This window comes from Nannobrachium achirus (assembly GCF_963921795.1).
Source record: "Nannobrachium achirus genome assembly, chromosome: 23".
NCBI classification, from domain to species: Eukaryota; Metazoa; Chordata; class Actinopteri; order Myctophiformes; family Myctophidae; genus Nannobrachium; species Nannobrachium achirus.
Window position 1 is genome coordinate 25981577 of NC_137830.1, and position 22828 is coordinate 26004404.

The following is a 22828-nucleotide window of genomic DNA, read 5'->3' on the forward strand; positions in this document are numbered from 1 at the left end:
AACACAGCCCTCAAAGGGCGCAGAGCAATTAGGGCTTAAAGAGGTGGTGCCATAGTTTTGTACTTTTTCTGTTTTTCATGTGTCTAGGAGGTTGAAAGTACTTCATTAGACCCTGTGATGTGTTTTTTTTTGAGAAATGATGTATTCTCTTAGTATTTGTTTGTTTTCTCTTGGAGGCTGCCCCTTGTGGTCAAAAGTGTCAGTTAAAAAACACAGATACTAAGTGTGTCACAGTATCAACTCCTCCCCAATTGCCATTCACCCAACACTGTGGGGTGTGGCTATATCAGCTGGGTCACAACCCACCATGCCATCCATGCATACTTAATGAACTGGGGGTGTGGCCACATAAAAACCCAATTTTAACTCTTTCTGTATACTTTTTTGGAAAAAATCTTCCTCCTAGTATAATCATAATACCTGATAATCATGTTTTAGAGGGGGGGGGGGGGGGGGGGGGAATCATGGCACCACCTCTTTAAGAGTCTTTCTCAGGGACACACATTGACAATGCTGGCATGGCCTGGAGTGGTACCTGGGACAACCCGGGCCCCTGGCTCCCCAGACAGGCTCACTGACCACTCAGCTATGGCCGCCCTATGTGAGGATTTTACAAATAATGAACCAATGAAAAAAACACTTTCAACTAAAACTCCATTGGATCCTCAAAATGTCGGTCAAACAACCTAACTCCGACATGTGGGTTTGTCCCCCGTCGATTAGAATGATGAAGTCAGACGAGGGGAAATCAACAACCTACAGTACATCCACATTAATGGTCAAAAACCTCCTATCTCCATTTGAGCTGAATTTGGTAAAGCATGTGATGATAATATAAGGACACATTCAAGTATCTGACAATTTATGAAGTCACCATAGAAATGTGATTATTCCAGTATTTTCTTTTTCTTTTTTTCCCCCTGAAAAGTTAATATTTTGGACAGCTGGTTTCTGCCTGGCAGCGGAGATATGCTCATATCGCCACCAGAATGGAGGAGAGTCGCAGAGCTGTCACACCCAACCCATTATGACGAACTGCACGCACATTCTGTTGATGAATACTCATTCAAATAGATCATCTAGATTGAAATGGAATCATTTATGTGACTGACCGATAGTTCAGCACAAGTCATTTGCTAGTTTCAATACAAATCGCCTGCCTTGCAGTCAGTCCATGACTGTGATGATACAATTTGCATGTGCAAAATGATGTCCATACTGTAGTAATACATAACAGCATGCAACATCTTGTTATATATTGCTGATATTGGGCAGAAACCATATGTCCATATTTGTTTTGTGTTTCCTTTTCTTCTTGTAAATTGAGTGTTCTACACTCATTTGATTGATTGAATACTTAATTAACAAGAATATTAACAGTCCATGCTTTACATTCAAAGGTTATGCTAAAAGGAAAACACAAAAAGCCCCAGGGGCTTGTTTCCATTGTGGTCCGTACTCAATTCATCAGTAAGACATATAATATACGGTAAAAGCTCCAGTAGCAGTGATTATATTTACAGATATGAGGAGGAAATAGTACTAGGCCATTCTACTACTGTTTGTATTTTGAGGTCACCCATTCTTTTAGGTTAGTTTTGAGTTTGGGTGAGTTTTTCACCCCAAGGACCCCTTAGCTGAGAGAGGGATGAAGCAGGGACCCACATTATTGTATAACATTGTGTGTTTTGATAGATTTCTGTCATCAGTGTATGTCGGACTCAATGTGTATTTTCATTTAATCACTTAAACTGTCAATACTCTGTAAACTTTACCTTTTTACTTAGTCTGCTCTTTTCACCCTCTATACCAAACCTCCGTGCCGAAAACAGCCGATCTACAAGCTCACAACGCCTCATGGGGGGCCGCTCTGCATTCCGACATGCTGCCATTCCGACATTGACTTCTAATTGTCGGAGTGGCAACACTTCCATAGAGGTTAGGGTTAGGTATAGGGTTAGTGTCGGAATGAGGGGATGTCGGAATGGCAGCATGTCAGAATGGAGGGATGCACCCCGGCTCGTGCTGCAAGCTTGTAGATCTGCTATCTGTGGCTAAAGTTCCCCACAGAATAGGCATGCTTGGGCTCAAGTGGTTAATGTAAAAACAATTATCCTATCACACAAAGATTTGTTGGCCTCCCTATAGTGACTCAGTCTGAAGACCCCCTGTTGAAGACCCCTGACCTAAAACAACTAAATCAAAGTGGGGTCCTTGAAATGAAAAGAAAAAGAAAAAAAGGTGGAGAGTGCTCCCACTGGCCTACCGCTCCAGGCGCTTGCCAGATAGGCTCGGTGTAGCCTGACGGCGTGTCGCTTGTTCGATTCCCGATCCCAACCAACTTTTCTGTGTGTCACTCCCCATCTCTCTCCCCATTTCCTGTCGGTCTACTGTCCTATCAATAAAAAGCCCCAAAACATATCTTATAAAAGAGAAAAAAAGGTGGAGAGTCACTGATATGTATATCAGCCACCATATAGTCTATATGGTGGCTCACCACTGTGGAGGTAATTAATGTGAAACGGCGTGTCAGAGTGTACCAGCCTTTGAAAGAACAGTACAGTGTGTGCTAGGGCTTTTAGCCCCATATGAATAGTGACCTTGCACCAGACGGCATCGCTGCTTTGCAAGGTTGCATGATGATTCTAACTTTGTGTGGTAGACTTCTGGGGACTCATGGACACACATCAATACTTTTCTCTCCTATTCCGATCAGATTTTAAATCGTTAGGCCACACAGTAAGATATTTTTTTGTGCTTCGAAATGTCAGCGAGTTGTTTGAGAGCGCTGCATGTCCCAGATGTCTCATTCTGTTTCCAATGTATCATTCTGTCTCTATAACGCGGTGATTCTCAACCCTTTTCATTTCAAGGACCCCCAGTTTGATCATTTTCATCTCTGGGACCCCCATCGGCACTGTAGAATCCCCTCAGGGCCCTACAGTAGCTAGAATATTCCGCCCAGTGCAACACGGAGTATTCCAACAACGATAAACAAACAACTCATCCACGTGAATGTGTCATGCTCTGCGGTGCTTAAACATATAGCATCCACATGACGCACAGTTTAGTTTACAGTTTAGGCATTTAGCAGATGCTTTTAATCCAAAGCGATATCAATAAGCAGATAATACTGTACATCACTATAATAAGATAATATGTCAGAACATCAACAACAATATAACAAATGCATAGTTATATCAATCTAGAAAAAAAACAATAACATAGGTAGACCATGCACCTAATCAGTAATTTTTTTTTTCTAAAAACCTAAAAAATGCTAACTAGCTTCATGTATGGTCATTGAGTGTTACAGTAGTGCTATGGGTTTAGGTGGAATCTGAAGAGGTGAGTCTTCTGTCCACGGTGGAAGCTAGGGAGTGGATCTGTTGTTCTAAGTGCGACAGGGAGTTTATTCCACAGTTTGGGGGCCAGGAGGCACAGCTTCTCTTAAGGGAATGGGGACATTTAATTAATGTAACAGCCCTAGACTCACCCAAGACTTATTCCAGAGCCCTAACACCACCCAGTAGCGCTGTGTGATCTGTTTGCGCCCAAATTCTTTGAGACACACCTACAGTACAGTACGGGTATTTCGGGGCTTCTTCTTGGCACCATTGCTTCTCCGGGTGGCGTTCAAATGATTCCAGTAATCATATTATTTGAGTTTTGTCCCAGGCCAAACAAGGGAATTCACGTGATGTTGATACCCCTCCCCTATTTCCCTCATACTAGGACATGACATGAGTGTACTGTAGACAGAAGAATAATGCTTCGCTTAACCAGTCAAATTGGCTTGGACTCTTTCTTATAACTCTGAGAGCACTCTCAGATTTACAGACCTATAAGAGTCATTTTGGACCCCTATTGGGTCCCCCGGACCTCACGTTGAGAAGTAAGAGTGTGTGTGTGTGTGTGTGTGTGTGTGTGTGTGTGTGTGTGTGTGTGTGTGTGTGTGTGTGTGTGTGTGTGTGTGTGTGTGTGTGTGTGTGTGTGTGTGTGTGTGTGTGTGTGTGTGTGTGTGAAACAGTTACAGGGGTGGATGGCATTAGGCAAGCAGTTGCTGGTTTTGACAGTTTATTGACAAAGGGCAGAAAATGTAATTCCCTCCAGACATTCAGGCTGGGTAAAAGAACAAAAATCATATCCATATATATTTTAAACTTTTCAGTATAGCTGAACTATAAACTTTAAATTTTCTGACATTCATCCAAACGAGGCAAAGGTGGCAAAAGGTGGCCTGTGTCATTTTTGTGTCATTCTCGTACTTCATCGTATGACAGTGCCACGCCGACCGAACATTTTAAAATTGTCAAATTAACCTATTTACAAATTCACATGCTGCGAGCTTGTAGATCTGCTATTTTCACTATTTTTATGTGACACGCTTGGATGATAAAGTAGGGCATTACTTAAAAAAAAAACATAAAACGTTGAAATATAGAGATACAAGGTTTCTGCCCAACAGCAACGAAAGGAGCCTATTTGATTGATTATTTTTCATGCCAGTAGGTCTAGGCTTTAATAGGCTATAATCGTTCTAATCAATTCTATGTTCAATGATCTGACGATGCAAACTCAAGACAGCTTCTCCTATTTAGAAAGCATAAGTCAAGCAGTCAGATACAGTACAACACATGTGTGATTGCAATTTAATGAAGTGCTTTTGTAACGCAAAGCTGTTATATTAGATCTGTATGTTTATTCCTTTATAATACTGATCTGTAATTCAGTTAGACACTTCAGCTCAGGATTAACCATTTATTCCATATACGCTTTGGCATTCAGTTTGGTGGTGTGACTCTGCTCCTGTGATGATACAGAGCACTGGTTCTCAACCTTTTCAGGCTGTGACCCCCAGAATAATCATATTTCAACTGTGGACTGGACCCCCCACCCTGACAAGCACTTGGAATTGTAGGAGTTGGCATTACATTTACATTTGACTCAAACTGCTCCATTGTGAAATACTAGCAGATCTACATGCTCATTTTCACAATTTCTGCCTCTAATATTTGACATTTTTGCCAATGTTTAACCAGAGGTACTAAAAGGGTCTTAAAAGTCCTTAAATTGTCACTTTAGAAATTTAGAAATCTATATACTTAAACTTTATGTTGGTTTGTTTACAGTTCAGTGAGAAAACAATGTTGCACATTAAGTTAATCATCTGGGGACCGGCCCAAAATAATTTGGGGACCCCCACAGGTTGAGAACCACTGCTACAGATGAGAGTGAGGCTGAGCTAGTAGGCTACCCCAGTGATACTCAAACTCCGGCCCAAATTTTGACTGGCCCAGTACCAGCTTAATGTCCATGAAGTCACGCATCCAACAAGCTTTAAACTGCATTTTGGACCTTGCGTTCCAGAGATAATGGCCAAAACATCTTGAAAGCGGCCATTGAAATCGCCGATTTTCTCAGATTTTTCCTTTCCCTTTTTTTTTACCAGTGGCTCTGTCCGACTAATTAGCATTCCCAAAACGTCATTGTAGGCCTAATCAATGCAAATCAAATGAAAGAGAAATGTAGTGTAGCTCTGCTTAACAACTGCATCATGTGGACGAAGTCATAAATAACATTGTGAAGCTATTGAAAGAGATATGTGCTCATCTTTCTTTAATGTTATCCCACTTGATAGCAGGCAGACAGATATCAACCAGACAAATGTACATTAGTTTGTTTTAGTGTTGTGAGGAGTTTTAGTGTTGTGAGGAATATGCTAATTGCACAGAATTATTAAAAAAAAGAAAATTTAGCAAATTAGCCTACTTGGATTAAAAATTGACAGAATATAAATGGAATTCCAAGCCATAACATAATGCACATTGCACTTGTCTTAAGTTATGTTGAAATAAAGCAAATAAAAGAGGGAAGTTATCAAGTACCGTAATGTCATTTTATCAACTGGCCCACGACCCCTTGACATTTTTGTAATGTGGCCCACTGGTTCAGAAGTTTGAGTATCCCTGGGCTACCCTGCTCCTGCCTCCCGTGCCTACCTGAACTATCGTTAGGTTACATCATTAAATGCAACTGCCGTCGTTCGTGCTTTGAAAATGGGTGATTATTATTGTTAGGGGAGGCGAGCACGTATAGTGCAGTGGCCTTTTGTTTTTGTTGCTTTTCTTCTTCTTCTTCCCCCATTTTTTTGCAGTTCCGGCCGTGCGGTAGTTCTTACGAAACTCTGCAATATGGTAGAGGTCTATACCAAAGGGTGGCACTATACTAGCACTCAATTGAATATCATTACACATAATAAGTGTCTCCTCATGAATGACAACTTTGTCACTCACAGAATAATGTTTAAGAAATATAAACAAGACAGCCGTGGTTGAATGGGGTAGAAAGGATGAATGGGAAGCCTAAGGTCACAGGTTTGAAACCAGGCTAGGGCTAAACCGACTGGCAGAATTCTGATGAAAAACTAAAATTGTATTATTATTATTATTATTATTAATATTATATCATGTATTATTTGTATCAAACAAATTGTAATAACACTGGACAATTTAATGTCCTGCAACCTCTTTGAGTGGGCACACGTACTTGTGTTAGTTGAACTAAAAGGCATGGACTAAAAAGTGTGCACTAGTCTATGATTTGTGCATAATAAATAAACTACGGTAATATAGCCGTGATGAATGGATTGAGGAACAGAATGTCTTCATCCATGACAAGAATGTCAGAAGTCCTCCTTCCCTCGGGTAATGTTGTTAAGATGTAAATGGGTTTTAGATCATTAGCCCACCCTGGTCTAATGGCTCTGACTGCTGGACTGCTGTAAAGAAGCTCTAAAGCCCTTTTCCTACTGGACAAAAAAACAAACAAACACCACAACATCCAGCTTTTGATACCTTGTGAGCTTTTAGATTGGCATAAACACTGTGTCCATAAACACCAGTATTTATGGACAATGCCACTTCAGTAGGCATGGGCAGTATGATATGATGAAGAATATGGACAGTATACTAATCATTATTCAATTTTTTTTTTGCCAAAACCAGCTTACAGTTGATTAGGAATTCCTTTCAGTGTACTCAGAGATAACAATAACAACAATAGTGTATAGTGTATAGTTCCAAACCCTAGTGTATAGTTCCAACCATTGGTTCCAAACACTACTATAGATTTCCAACAATTACTGCAGTTCTAAGCATTAATAATTCCAAACAATACTCCAAACATTACTGTAGCCTATAGTTCCAATCACTACTGCAGTTCAAAACATTACTGTATAATTCCAAACATTACTGTATATTTCCAAAAAAGTACTGTATAGATCCAAACATTACTGTAAAGTTCCAAACATGAATGTATACTTCCAATGTGAAATCCTTATAATCTGTGTTGATGAATCACATACTGTAGGTCGTGACCCCCAGGGGGGTCCCCACATTATTTTGGGGGGTCCCCAGATGATTAGCTTAATGTGAAACATTGTTTTCTCACTCTACAGTAAATAAACCAACATAAAGTTTAAGCGTATAGAGAGGGTATATGCACATTTCTAAAGTGACAATTTGAGGACTTTTGAATACACCTAAAATGACAAATTAATCATTGGTCAAATATTAGAGGCAGAAATTGTGACAATAGAACCGTGTTATACAAAATCTAATGCCTCAACTGTTAGTGCTCGTCAGAGTGGGGGGTCCCCAGTTAAAATATGATTGTTTTGGGGGTCGCAGCCTGAAAAGGTTGAGAACCACTGCTGTAGAAGAACCACATGAACGTGTCGCAGAGAGAACAGAGAGTGTGGTAACCGTCTCTTTCAACAGGTCTGGGCATGGCTATTTATCAGGTCCACCCCCGACACAATGCTAGGAGAAAGATTCCCCTGACTGGAGGGTGGGGAAAGAAATGAAAGGAAACCAAGACAAGTGCTCTACAGTGCCAGTATTTCATTCACATCTGCCCCTTAAAATAGATATGTCCAGACCGGAAAAATAATTCAACCAGCGCTGTGTGCGAGCAAAGATTACAGCCGTACTCTTTTCGGTCCAAAGTAAAAGATAATTCGGTTCCTTTTATTGGAGGGAGGGAGGGAGGGGGAGAGAGAGAGAGAGAGAGAGAGAGAGAGAGAGAGAGAGAGAGAGAGAGAGAGAGAGAGAGAGAGAGAGAGAGAGAGAGAGAGAGAGAGAGAGAGAGAGAGAGAGAGAGAGAGAGAGAGAGAGAGAGAGAGAGAGAGAGAGAGATCTGATAAGTTTGGATTCTAACTTGTATAAACACGACAGCTCTGCAGCACTCTCTTCCAGCCTGTTTGTCAAAATTGGCAATTGACTCCTTACACATTGCCAGTTTATTATCTGACACAGCAGGAAACTGGCAAGGGGAAGGGAGTCAATTGCCAATTGTAGCGGTTTTCCATCTTTAAAAACAAACCTTACCAGTACGTGCTCATTTTGGTGGGAAAATGTGGGGTTCCAACAAAGAAAGGAAAGAGAAGAAATTCAGGAAAACAGAACATGCCAATTTGTTCATGAGGTGATATTGTTAATAATTTATCATGGCTATAATTTGAGACATGTATGTTTGTGTGATAGGCTAACCTTTTTCTCTTTCTCTACCTTTTTCTTCCTCTACCTTTCTTTCTCTCAGAAGAGTCTCTCAGAAATATCCTCTAAATAGTTGAACGTGACTGTTGAAATTGGATGGATTTTGTGTTGGATGGAATCGACATGTACGCATTGCGAACCCCATCAAAATTCCAATATTGTCCCATTAACTGTTTTAGAGATAATTAGGTATCTCGAATGTGTGGTCGCTCGGTATATAGAAATCACAACTGTGTCACTTGTAAAATGGGCCCAGATGGGCCTGAGAATCACTGAGCTAATTGGTTGTCAGGTAATTGCTTGTTAGAGTTCAGTGGTTCTCAACCTTTCTTGGATCACGGCCCATTTGGACCATCCGACCACTTAAAGAACACATACCATACCAAAATCTCGGTGCTTTGCCATATATGCAGGGGCCCACTTGCAATGAGCTCATTTGTACTGGTTTGTACTGGTAGTGCAGAAGGGGTTCATAAAACTAGAATGTGGTTTTGATCCATGCGGCACACTGTGGCGGGTTAGGATCTTAGGATCCTAAAAATAGATGAAAGAAAAGTGTGAACGGTGACTGAGCGTAATGTGTAGGGCTGCGGGAAAACTGAGATTCATCTTGTTCCTGCAAATAGGACGCGAGTGCTGAGTGCTCAGTATAAGTCTGGTTAATTCAAACAGAACGGGAGCGCTCACTGGAGTCTTGTTCTGTTACAGTAAACCTACATCCTCTCTCGCGTGTATAATTAACTTCATTATTGGCGGAGATGTTCCAGCGATGGTGAAGGAGACCCGCAGAGAGTGGAGCGCCAGCGCAAGCGCACGTACGTGCGTGCGTGCTTGCGTGTGTGTGTGTGTGCGCGTGCATGTGTCTTGAAATTGTGAATGTATTGTACACATGTATGTTGATGACCTCACGGGTATAGTAATACAAACTGTGTGCGTGCGCGTGCGTTCGTGTGTGTGTGTTTCTCGGTAGTGTGGGAATGCATTCTACCATAACAAAGCTGCACTATTGTTCACTCTATTGGTTCAAATACACACATCAGTCTTGCACTGTGCACGTGTGAGCGGCGCGCATGCACGAACGTGCGCGTGCGCGCGCGCTGCGTGCGTGCGTGCGTGCGTGCGTGCGTGCGTGCGTGCGTGCGTGCGTGCGTGCGTGCGTGCGTGCGTGCGTGCGTGCGTGCGTGCGTGCGTGCGTGTGTGTGTGTGTGTGTGTGTGTGTGTGTGTGCGCGCTTCAGGTCCCAGAGCCTCGGGGCACCATCTGTTGTCATGCAGGCTTCAGGTTAGAGAGAGACAGACAGACCGATATGAGAGAGAGAGAGGAAGAGAGACGGTGCATTGCTGTCTCTCAAATGTGTCTTTCTGTTAGCTTTGTTCTGCAAACAGTCACACTCATATGACCTTACCCACTGTGCATACGTGTGTGTGTGCGCGCGCGCGTGTTCAGGGCATCATCTGTGTGCCGACTCTGCCTCAGGGGAGGGAAGATAGAGAGAGAGTCTATCATGTACTAACATTCTTCCCTCTTTCAACTAATAATTGAACAACCTTTAAGAACCGGCTTGAGCCGCCTTTTAGCATGACACTAAATGAAAACGTGTCCATTCAGCGGCACGCACTGGAGGAAACGGACTGGTTCCAAAATAAATTGTGTTTACATAATTATAACATTGACGTAGTTGAGATATGTTCTGTGGTAGACCCCCCCTCCCCCCCTCCCCAGTGAGCTAGAACAGTGGGTTCTCAACCAGTGGGTTGGGACCCCCAGGGGGTCCCCAAATGATTAACTTGTGCAACGTTGTTTTCTCAACAGTAAACAAACCAAACGAGTGTAGCCTATGGAGGATATCTGCACATTTCTAAGATGACAATTTAATTACTTTTTTTAATACCTCTAAAATGACAAATTAAACATTGGTCAAATTGTCAAATATTAGAGGCAGATATTGTGAAAATAGCTGAACTACATGAGCATGTAGATCGGCTATGTTTACAATAGAACCTTGTTATACAAAATGAAATGCCTCAACCCATAGTGCTTGTCAGGGTGGGGGCGGGGGGAGGGTCCCCAGTTAAAATATGATTATTTTGGGGGTCGCGGCCTGAAAAGGTTGAGAACCACTGAGCTAGAAGGACCTAGAAAATGTATGTTCGTTGACATGGAACGTCAAATGCAGGCTGTGAGTTCTCTTCTCTTCTCCTCTCCTCTCCTCCTCACGGTCCAATCCTATACACAGACATGTCTAAAGTATTAGTATAATCGTGACATATTATTATCAGTAATAATTCCGGACATGGCAGTGCGTTAATAAGCGCTAATTAGACATTTGGAGGTCATACATGTGTGGCCGGGATTAAATCACATACTAATTGGCGGCCGTTTAAATGTGTCTATAGCAACACTGGAAACGTGACCTGACAGCACGTGACCTGTCTGTCTCTCCCATACGCTGTCTCCCTCTCAGCTTTTCCTACTGTCTGTCAGTTTTGTTTTGTTTTGGTTTTCTTTTAAGCCATTTAGACGTTAGATTTTAACCACTTTAACTATTATTTTATACTTTAGCTTTTAAAAAATAGTAGATATACGAGCTCATAACGCGGCACTCTGTGCCGTGCTATGAGCTTGTAGACCTGCATTTTTTTTTTTGCGAAATGTCTTTGAGGGGTCCCTGAAACAAAATCTTTTCAGATGGGGGTCCGCGACCAAATACATGTAATTCTGGGGGTCCTTGACATGAAAAAGTTTGAGCACCACTGATATAGAAACACGTTTTTTTTGTTTTTTTTTAACAAAACTTACATTTTGTAGAATCGCCCTCAGGTCTGCTATATATTTTGTGTAGCGTGAAAACAGTAAAGACACTATAGAGCCCTGAGGGACTGTGCTCAACAACGTAAGTAGTTGATCCCTTGCTGCTGGATTAAAGGCAGTCGAGTTTGTCTTCAAGTACGACAACACGTTTCTTTTCCTTTCTTGTTTGTCATTAGACATTAAGTACAAGCTTACAGTATGCTCACTTTTAGACCTGTGCTGCTGTGCATTATTTCCTCCTGCCCTTGCTTATTCGTCTCTGTATTGGATGTGTTTTGATCCTTGCCTGTTTGTGTATTGTTGAACAGTCTGGATGGAATCAGTAAAAATGGAAGTTACAATTGTCAGCCCTGGCCTATGTTTAATTTATTTTTCGACTGAGCCTGGCAGTTCAACTGGAACAGGCCTCGCATCAATGATGAATTGATAAAAGAAAATTACGTGTTTGATTATATCCCCGCAGTGAATACAATTACCTTTAGTTATTTCTCTTCTCTGACCGTTACGCTGTCCATGGTGCTGATCTGCTGAATGGTGAATAGAACCACTGCCCAGCATTGGGGCTCACATAACTAGGTTTGGTTTAACTGGACTATAATGTTGTATGTTGATATTTACAATGTACAGACCATTAAGGGTCTGTTACATTCTTAACTATCACAAATCTGTTATTTTTGCTGGTTTTGGTTGACATATGGAGATACAAGGTTTCTGCCCGACAAAAAATATAATATTAAACATTACTGTCATGACTAAAGCCTTCTCTCATAACCTTTTAATATGACGCTCGTCAACCTTGGTTATCACAACTGATCGATGCCTTTACTGGGCAGCTAATGTAATTTTGAATAGGCCATATTATTTATTTATATTGTCTGAAATATTTAGATGGTTATGTTTTTGTACTGCAGATAAGAGGCTCATCTTAAACATTGTCATACAGTCTTAATGTCTTTGGCAATGTTATCTTCATGTACTCTAATTGGTCCTCTCTAATGCTCATACATTTCTGTCTACTTGGTCTTTGTCTCAGAGGATGGGCTGTGGACAGTTAGTTCAGAAACCCACCTACCAGTGACATTGTTGGTATGCAGGTTTGGTCATTTCAGACAGGATTTTTTTTTTAATCACAAAAGGCTTCTATTTCAACATCATCTAGGAAGAGACAGGCTGTCGTTTCTATTAGCTTGGAGTCGATGATATCACTGGTAGGCAGGCTTCTCCGAGTGAGTAGAGCGAAACGGCGCCGTCTTACAATGAGCATCGGTGACAACCAATTATTCGAAGGCGCGGCTGAAAGCGGTCGAACCAATTATCAGGAAGATAAGGTTGAAAACGGGTGAAGTGCTCCTTTAAGGCTGTGGCCCAGATCGACTATGAGGCATTGTGAAGGCAGATTGGAGCACATTCTTGTTGCGCTCCAGTTGCCTGAGCCGGGAGCCTGGCTCACTTATCTTATTCACTAAGAAATGTATGCAAATGGGACTCTTAGTACATACAAGCTGGTGAGATGAGCTGAGCAGCGGCACAGCAAAGTGCTTACTTCAGCGTTAAGCCTCATTCAGCAGGGCCGAGGACACACTGAAAGAGAGACAACTTGATCAATATGCTGCAATGATTCTAAGCCAGGGATGGCACCATGTGAAAATGTCACGTATGGCAAAATAATTGTGATTAACAGTATTATTGTGATGATCGGAATAGGCTTAAAACTCTTTTAAATGCCACTTGTGTTAACCCCTTTGCACCCCAGCATCCATTTTCTGTGGGGGAACATTATATGTTAGCCAAAAACAGCAGAGATCAGAAGTGCAACACTTTGTGAGCTTGTAGATCAATTTTAAATGACTACTGAGGATATCACAGCGTAGATTTGGGTGCCAGTATAGTGCACTTCAGTGATTCTTTTTCTTTTCAAGGACCCCCAGTTTCATATGCAATTAGGGCACAAATACAATATGCCTTTTTTTATTGTATTTTTCCCCCTTTTTTTTGTGTCTGAGACCCTAATCTCTGTAAATTTGGGTTATTTGAACCCTCAGCATTCTGACCCGTAATGGTCCATTTGGGCCGCTGGTGGTCCGCGCACCCTTCATTGAGCAACAGTGATGTAATTGATGTTGACTCAACGCGTCTGGACTGATCAGCATCTTTCCCATCGTTTTGATTGGCAGTGCAGACAGTCGCATAAACAGAACGCATTAGAAGAATTATGCTGCAAATGTTTCTATTTGCATGGAACCCCAACTGAAAGTGCAGGCTGAATGATTACATTTACATGTCATTTGCATATCAGACAAAGCGGATTTTATTCGACACCCTGTCACAGTTTGGCATTCATCTGCTGTCACTGTGGAACGCCTGATGTAGACCAGATCTACAAGAAACAGTAACGTGTGAGCTGCTAGATCTGCTATCTAGGCTTGCGACACCTCCACGCAACCAAGTATATCTCATGCTAGTGAATGCAGCACAAAATCCCTGTGAATAAATCTAACCAGTTTTAAAACAAGACACACGACACACACACACACACACACACACGCACACGCACACGCACACACACACACACACACACACACACACACGTTATATATTTGCATACAGTAGCCGTTATCGGAGGCCAGCCTATGACATCAGTACTATGCAGTACAATGACATGAATACTGTGACATCTTTTGGGATTTACAGTGACACAAGCTAATACATCAAATGCATAGAAATAGTAATCTAGGATCATAATCATCTATAGGTATAACCCAAGAATCATCAGTCTAACAGTAGAATATCCCTCCAAAAAGTACATAACCTACTGTATAACATGCTATCTAATTACAGTTTAGCCTTTGCATAAGCCTGCAAAAAGTCATCGAGGCTAGGGCAGGCAAGTGCTACGTGGAGGCTGAAGAGGCGAGTCTTCAGATTACGACAGAAGATTAGGAGTGAGTCTGCAGTTCTGCAATTGGGAGCCAGAAACTAGAAGGGAGAAGAATCTGGGACCACTGATTTAACTGATAAATATGCCATGGAGTTTTCCAAGCCAGATTACATCCACATCTACAAGTACAACACTTGATTAAAACTGTTTTTCAATATTCGGTACATTCCAATCCATACACTATATCATTGTTACCAACAGAACATTTTTATGTTTGTTACTGTATATTAATTCCCTACGTCGAGTGTTGCACACAAGTAGTGAAAATAGCAGGTCTACAAGCTCACAACACAAGCCATTGTGGGCTATTTTCACTATTTCAAATCGCTTTTGAAATAATAATGAAAAAGTAACGGTTTTGGACATCCAGTACGTAGGTTTGCACCCGATAGCAGTCTGTTTCAGAGAATCGCGCGTCTGCAACCCCCTTCATCTTTTTCCCTTTTTCTTTTCCAGCAGAAAAGGCACTCTAGACTCTAGGTGTTGTTTTCTTCATAAAAGGCGGTGGTTGTGTTCATACCCTTAGCCATGAAAGTGAAAATGCCCCTTTCCTCAAAATGTCAACATGTCCCCATGAGCTCACAGTTTTCAGCTTTTCCTTGTGGGGTATTTTGGCCCCCATGTGTGTAGTTAAATGAGCACGCACGCATGCACGCACGCACGCACGCACGCACGCACGGATTCACGCACGGACGCACGCAAGCAGGCACGCACGCACGCACGCACACACGCACGCACATGCAGTTAATGCACGTGGATACAAGCGTACTGTATGCACCCAAACACATGCACGTGTGTACACACACACACACACACACACACACACACACACACACACACACACACACACACACACACACACACACACACACACACACACACACTTATAGCTCTGTGCTCAGTGAAGTGTTGCATTTAATCCAAGGTAAATGCGAGAGCTCGATTGGCCGGGTCTGGCTAACGGCCAAACCAATCAGAACGTGCTCCGCCCTGGGCCATTTGATGGTCATTTGTCCTGTGTGTCCTCTACACACACGCACGCCACACACACTTCAAATTGTTTGCTAATGACTCAAACATTGTAGTCACAAAACAATGCATCAGCATACACACAATAATCAAGAATACCACTCAATAATATACTCAATGTCGACTACATACAGTATAACACACAAACACACTACTTTAACTGGACTGTAAGCTCTCTTCAGGTCAGCTTTATTGTTGTCCCACTCCCAAAACGCTGGACATTTACTTGAGTACTGCAGTATCTGCTCCCACAATGACATAAAAAGAGAAGCTTTTTTAGTATGCTGGCATTGTATTTCACATAAAAAGTTATAAATAAATGAAATAAAGTTGGTCAGGGTTGACTTTTTTTTTTACGACATTAACCTGCGGCATAGTCCAGTTAAATATTCCCATTACATTTTTTATTATTTCGATTGTATATTTATGGCCCGCCCCCCAATTTATACTGTATTCTTATCAACCAGAGCCGCATGGCTCTGGATGATAAGAGTTATGAAGTTATGAAGCCCTGATAAACCTCTGGGTATAGAGGAGAGGAGGGCTCTTCTCTATCGCTCCTCCCACCACAGACAAACAACTCTCCCTCCCTGGCTGTCTGTCGCTCAATGAAACCGATTTTAGCAAAACACATTTTCTGATAGTACTCCTACAGATTTTGTACAAACATCAAGCAAATCGGCACACATTATTGCGACCATTAGGTCGCAAGTTACTATGAAAACCTCCACCGACTGTCCGTCACGTAACGTCACAGTTTTGGCCCTAATCTTATCTCCGGCACCGTTGGCCCTATCGATGCCAAACTTTGCACACACACTCCTTGGATAGCAAATCACAACCTCCGCCCCTGATATCTCACATATGGCCCTCTTCTAGCGCCACCATCAGGTAGATTTTTGCAAAACAATTTTTCGACACTGCTCCTACAGATTTTGGCCTAAAATCACGCAAAGTGGTACACAGTATCTCTAAAGTCATGTTATCAACATGGATCTGTCCCATTTCCCATTTTCCCTCCTGATTGGCTACGACTGCCTTCTAAAATTTGTGTATGCTATGTGACGGTCGCTTATCTCCCGATTAGGGAGTCTTACTGGTCTCTATATTGATCAAGACGGATCTGTCCGATTCTTCGTATTCTATCCTACTTGGCCAACATTCCCAACATTGCTGGCCCACAAATAGCCTACCTAACATGGCGGAGACCTGTGCTCCGCGGAGCACTTTTTTCTATTTGTGTTAATTTACAGTACTTTGCACTTTGAAGCCCTTTGATCAACTCGGATGTTTTTAAATATTCTCTATAAATACAGACGGATTGGATCGGGGAGAGAGACGCTGATGAGTTTCTCAGCCTGTCTGCACGACTCGCGAGCTTTGCGTTCGGGCCGGCGAGTCGCACAGCTGAGAAAACCAGCTCTCTTGGATTTTAACCAACATCTTAAAGCTCTCTGGGAGTTTGATCAGCTTCTGTAAGATGCTCCTGTGAGCTCTCTTGGCATGTGATCAGCTCCCGTAAGCCCGTTTGTTGTTTAAATTGCTTCCATAAGCTCTCTGGCGGGCCTGCCCCGGATGGCCATGCATCGCTGTTCAGCCGGTGGATGAATTAACTCTTAGATTCTTTCTTTCTTTCTTTCTTTCTTTCTTTCTTCTTTCTTTCTTTCTTTCTTTCTTTCTTTCTTTCTTTCTTTCTTTCTTTCTTCTCTATTTATTTCACCTTTATTTTACCAGGAGTAGTTCCACTATAAAAAATAAAAAAAACTTTTACAAGGAAGTCCTTGCCAAGTCAGCATCACGAAGGTTTCACATAAAACAAATACATAAAACCCATATAAAACATAACCTTACAGATCAGTGACGTATATCGCGATGCCAATACTTTTCTACTTTTACTCAAGTACATTTTTGAGTGCAGTGCTTTTATTTGTGAAAGAGCATGTCCACATTGTAGTTATTGTTCATTTGACTAAAGTGTGAGTACTAGTAGCCTTCTTCTATCCACTACTGGCAGAGTTGCATATCATCGTCGTCGGGAGGAAACCTTGTATCTCCAAGTTTCAAATGTGTACGCTCTTTCGCAAAGCAAAGCCCTGCTTCATCATACAAGGCCGTCGCACAAAAGTAGTGAAAACAGCAGATCTACAAGCACACAGCGCCTCGCACCGTTGTGTGCTTGTAGATCGGCTGTTTTCACTAGTTTAAATCATTTATAAAATGATAAATGCAAAACGAACGGTTTTGGACATACAAGGTTTTCACCCGACAACGACGATACATGGCTACGTGCCCACTCAGCCACACTCATTCCTTTTTCTTTTAGTTTTCGGCTCTGAACTTCTTTTTTCTCAAACTTTTTTATTTCTAAGTACTTCTCTGAGTATGAAAGGTGCTGAATAAATAAACCGGCCCATCTGCGGTTGGCAGACATATTGGTATCTTGTGTGTGTGTGTGTGTGTGTGTGTGTGTGTGTGTGTGTGTGTGTGTGTGTGTGTGTGTGTGTGTGTGTGTGTGTGTGTGTGTGTGTGTGTGTGTGTGTGTGTGTGTGTGTGTGTGCGTGCGTGCGCGTGTGCGTGTGAATAGCTTGTCATTTGCCAGATGATTCCTTCCGTTTCTCTCTCCGTTTAACTCTCTCCTCTTCCTCTCACCCTTCTACAGTTACCTCCATCAATAACGTGTCACGGTTACACTTTCACTGCTCTCTGTGCATGAGCGTGTGCATGCATTTGCGTGTGCGTGCGTGCGTGCGTGTGTGTGTGTGTCTGCTTGTAATACTATACTACCAAATGTCCCCACAACTAGTAGAACTTGAGAAACAGACATTGTTAGGACAATTTTCCTGGTCCTTACAAGGGCAATTGTGGTTTTATGGTCAGTTATTATAGTAGAGTATGTTTTTTTGTTAGTTTGCAACTTAATTGGGTTTAGGATGAAACATTTAGAGGTTATATAGGTTTAGGGGGTTGGGGCGAGAGTTTCCCCTCATTTATACTTAGTTGTGTGGTGACAATTTGTCAGCAAATGTTTTGGCTATTTTCAGCTAAAATGTTGTACAGTAGCCTAATTCCATATGTTTGTATAGCAATACAAGAAGTGTGTGCATGTGTGCGTGCGTGCGTTGAATGCTCATGGACACTTGAATCATGTGTGTGAATGTGCGAGTGCGTGTGTCTTGAGGTTTCTCATATTTCCCTTCATGTGTGGTTCTGTCAAAGGACAGATAAAGGATGAGAGCCGAGAGGATGGAGAGAATGTAGAAGGACAGATTGGCGGGTGAGCGGGACAGAGTGACAGAATGATAGCACGCACACACACACGCACACACACGCACATTTTGTGTTACATGAATCCCTAACATCTATATTTTGGGGAATATTCCGTGAAAATAATGTTCAAATGAACCAGAAGTGTTTGTTTATTTAAGATTTGTTTGGGGCTTTTATGCCTTTATTGATAGGACAGTAGACTGACAGGAAATGAGTAAAGGTCGCCGGAACGGGACTCAATCCCGCGACACGCTGTCAGGCATCAGAGCCTACTGTATGTGGTATACTGTATGCGCCTGGACCGCTAAGCCAGTGGGCGCCCAACCCAGAAGTGTTTTAAAGTGACATACCCCTTTAAGACATACCATTTCAAGATAGAGGGCCCAATTTTGCAGTCCCTAATTACCTGCTATTTTCGGTGAAAGGGTTTGGTGTGGACGAGGGAAAGCAGTCAAAGTACGGTTGTAACTCAAGTCTGACCAGAGGGTTTAAGTGGTTACAACTCAGAACAGAAGGATTTGTGTCCCTTTCAGTTCCTGTGTTGTTTTATTTTTTGGCACACAGTCTCCAACATCTTTAGGTACTGTGTTCTGTACAGCCATTTCATTGTCACTTCCTCTAATGCTATTCTCTAGTTGCTCCAACTGCGTCGTCCTAGCGTCAGCTGAACAAAAAGCATTGTTACCGTTGACAGGAGGCTGAAACGAACCTTTTTCCCTGCGTTTCCCACAAGCTTAGCTATTCAAATACTCTCTTGTCTGTCCCTCCGCCGTGCCCAGAACTCATCCAAACCAACACAAAAGGAACCGCTTTACATTACAGTTTGCAGTTGGTGAGCCCATCAAAATGAGCACAAAACGAACCATCCTTTTACATCCGAGTTCCCCAAACTTCTTTTCAGCTCGAGACCCAAAAGATAAATGTGGTGTCTCCCCGCTGTCCCCCGGGGATCCCGAACTTGCAAAAGTGCATTATTAATTCACCACTTAAAGGAGTAGTTCACCCCCAAAATGACTTTTTTCTAATTGATTACTCACGCCATGGAGTTCAATAATATTTTTTGTAATCGTTGCATTCCTAAGTTGATTACAGTAGGCCTATAGTAAATTTACCCCCATTGACTCTGAATGGCTGGCCCTGGATGGTGACCCAAATGCATTTGGGTCCCCATCCAGGGCCTTATTTGGGTCCCCATCCAGGCCCATGCAATGCAGTCATTTTGGGGGTGAACAACTCCTTTAAAGCCGCACCATGTAACTTTCCTCTTCCTTTCCTGCTTAAGTGCTGACATATGCTTGCTGAGGGGAAAATTGAATCTTGACCATCAGGTCAAAATTCATGTCAGATCCTGTGTCAAGGTGAGACATGCTTCAATCAAAAATAGTGAAAATGGCAGTCATGGTGCGACATGTCAGCTTGTGGTCCATATATATATATATATATATATATATATACATACATACATTATCATTATTTTGCAGGCACAGGAGGGTGTAGAAAGATTAACTGTGAACTGGAGTGGTGGGGCAAAGGGACAGGGCTGAAACATAGTCAGAGGGGTAGCGTGGGTCAGACTTCTAGAGGGGGCAGTCTGTGTCCGAGAGGGGTAAAATGTAGGTGTTGTCCGTAGCTCCAGTCCTGATCCAAAACACTGGCGATCTGTTCCAACTAATGGGATGAGGCAAAGATCGTTCAGCAATACAGGCAGGGGTCAAAACAGGCAGAATAACAGGATAAATCCTCAGGTTAAGGGAGTAGTTCACCCAAACAATGAGTTATTTTCTATCAATTACACACCCCATGAAGCCTTGAAATCATGGAGATTATCATTATTATAATTTTTTAAATTCCTAAACCAATAATGATGAGCGGCAGACTCAAATAGCCTCCATTGAGTCTCCTCTGCCGGAGTCTACATAAGGCCAGTAAAGCTTGTTATACTAAGTCAAACTGGTCTGATTAGCAGGCAGAGAATAGTCGCATGAGTGAAGCAATAAATGCTGTAGCTACAGGTGTGGAAGTGGGCACAGGTGTGTGGCGACATGAGCTCCCGTGGGCGTGGGCACGACGTGCCCAGAATAGGCCACTTTTGTACCGTGTCATTATTAAGTCACGGCATTATAGCTGGAGGCAAAACAAAGGAACACTGGATTGGAGGGAGACATGAATCACCTCAGAATAGTAGCAAAGTGCTTTGGTAGTACTTAACATGTTGTTTAGTGTATTACTCGTCTAATCGTGATTATTTGACATAATCGCGTTTGACATAATCACGATTATTTTTCATAATCGTCATAATCGTTTCCATGTTCATAAAAAAAATGTTAATATATATATATTTTTTCAAGTAAAACTAGCTTAGATTGTAGGGTGGTTAACCCTGGCTATAATAAAGAAAACTAGAAAAGTGCACTCCTTGGAGAACCAAGGGCCTACAGCTGGAAGGCAGTCATAGCCAATTGGAATGGAATTAGGAAAGTCACAGTGATTTTCAAATGGCTGCATTGTATATAGGGATGATGTGGTTAATGTATGTTATGTAATAATAATCAAAATCTACAAAGTAACTAGTAACTAAAGTTTTCAAATAATTGTAGGGGGGTAAAAGTACATAATTTGCCTCTGAGATGTAGTGGGGTAAAAGTGAAGAGATTGGTGTAGGTGGAAGAAAGCGCTCAAAGTAGGCATACAGTTGTAACTCAAGTACGGTTCTCTACGTCTAGAGGGGTTAAGTGGTTAAAGTACACATACAGAGTGGCACTGTAAGATACAGAAAGGTTAGTGACACAAACGGAGTCTCAAGGAAGAAAAAAACAAAAACCCACAATGCTGTCATCGAACAGAGCAGGAGAAATGACTCTATTACTTGGAAAAACACCGGGCTACACACTCTGTATAGCTGTCAGAAGACACACGGCAGCAGCATTGTCACAGTGAAGGATGGGATCAATACTAGATCTACTGATGGTTATCAACACTCTGGAAACTACACCTGCTTCTCTCACTGTGCTGCGCTACCAACACCCCCCCCCCCCCCCCCCCCCCCACACACACACACTTCACCCCCTCAAGCAGGTGGCTGCCTTTCAGTTCTGATTAACGAAATAAATATATAGAATATATCGTCACTGTTGGGGCATAAACCTCGTATCTCCAAGTTCTTTTGTAAATCGAAGCCCTACTTCATCATAAAAGAGTGTCACGCAAAAGCAGTGAAAATAGCCGATCTACAGGCACACAGCGCCTTGCAATGCGAGGCGTTGTGTGCATGACTGTAGATCGGTTATTTTCACTACTTGAACACTTGTTTTAAATAATAATAAAAAAGGAACGGTTTTGGACATACAAGGTGTCCACCTGACCACGACGATATATATAAAAAATAAAAAATGAATAACATTCCCGGTCCTCAATGTGAGAACTACCGCTCTATATACAGTTGTTTTCTGTTGATTTGCACATTTCCTGGGGGCAAGCTGCCCAGATCACATGTGTCACATGGGTCTTCTTATTTTTTCACTCTCAATCACATCATGGGGTGATCACTGCTTGCCTCCTGTGAATTGTTTTATTTTTTATTTTTGTTTATTTTCTGTTTATTTCGTTGCTGAGTGAGGTCAGCAGATAAAGTGAAGTGAGTGAGATGAAAAAAACCTGGGTGAAATGTGCCAACAGGAAACATCGTTAACACATCGGATGCCCACGTGATCTCTGACGTCTTATTTGCTGGTGCCCATGGCAACGCGTCATTTTACCTACCGGCGAGAGTACTGGCGAGAAAAGTAATCCGAGTAAATGTAATCCGAGTATGTCCTGTTTATTTCGCGAAAATCTTTTCTTTCAGTCAGGACCGTTTTTTATCATTTCTAAGCCACAGTGTTTGTGTTAGGGCATGTAGTTTTGAGAAAAAAATGAAAAAAGGAAGAGAATCCGGAGAAAACAGCATTTTTGTGCAGCCGGTAAACAGGAAGTCAACGAGCCACACAGCACGTCCGGGTGACGTAATTGGGCGCTGCATGTTGGGAAATGGAGTTGTTTCATCACCGCGGTAGCCAAGTGCAGTAGCTACAGTACAGTATAGTTTACTGTACAACGCGTCAAACGCGTCGTTGGGCACTCGTAAAGATCAAAGAGATTGACGCGTAGACACCACGTGGGCACCCGATGTGTTAAGCATGATGATACTGATATGACCATCAATACGTTTTGACCTTTTTGATTCAATA

The 22828-nt window shown here is 42.2% G+C and overlaps 1 protein-coding gene across 1 annotated transcript in view; it reads left to right on the forward strand.

Moving 5' to 3' along the window:
- The window catches only part of LOC308308839 (thyrotropin-releasing hormone-degrading ectoenzyme-like), a gene marked incomplete at both ends in the record, with an annotated part of 249634 nt that overhangs the window by 63698 nt on the left and 163108 nt on the right, over positions 1-22828 (forward strand). The window lies entirely within an intron of this gene.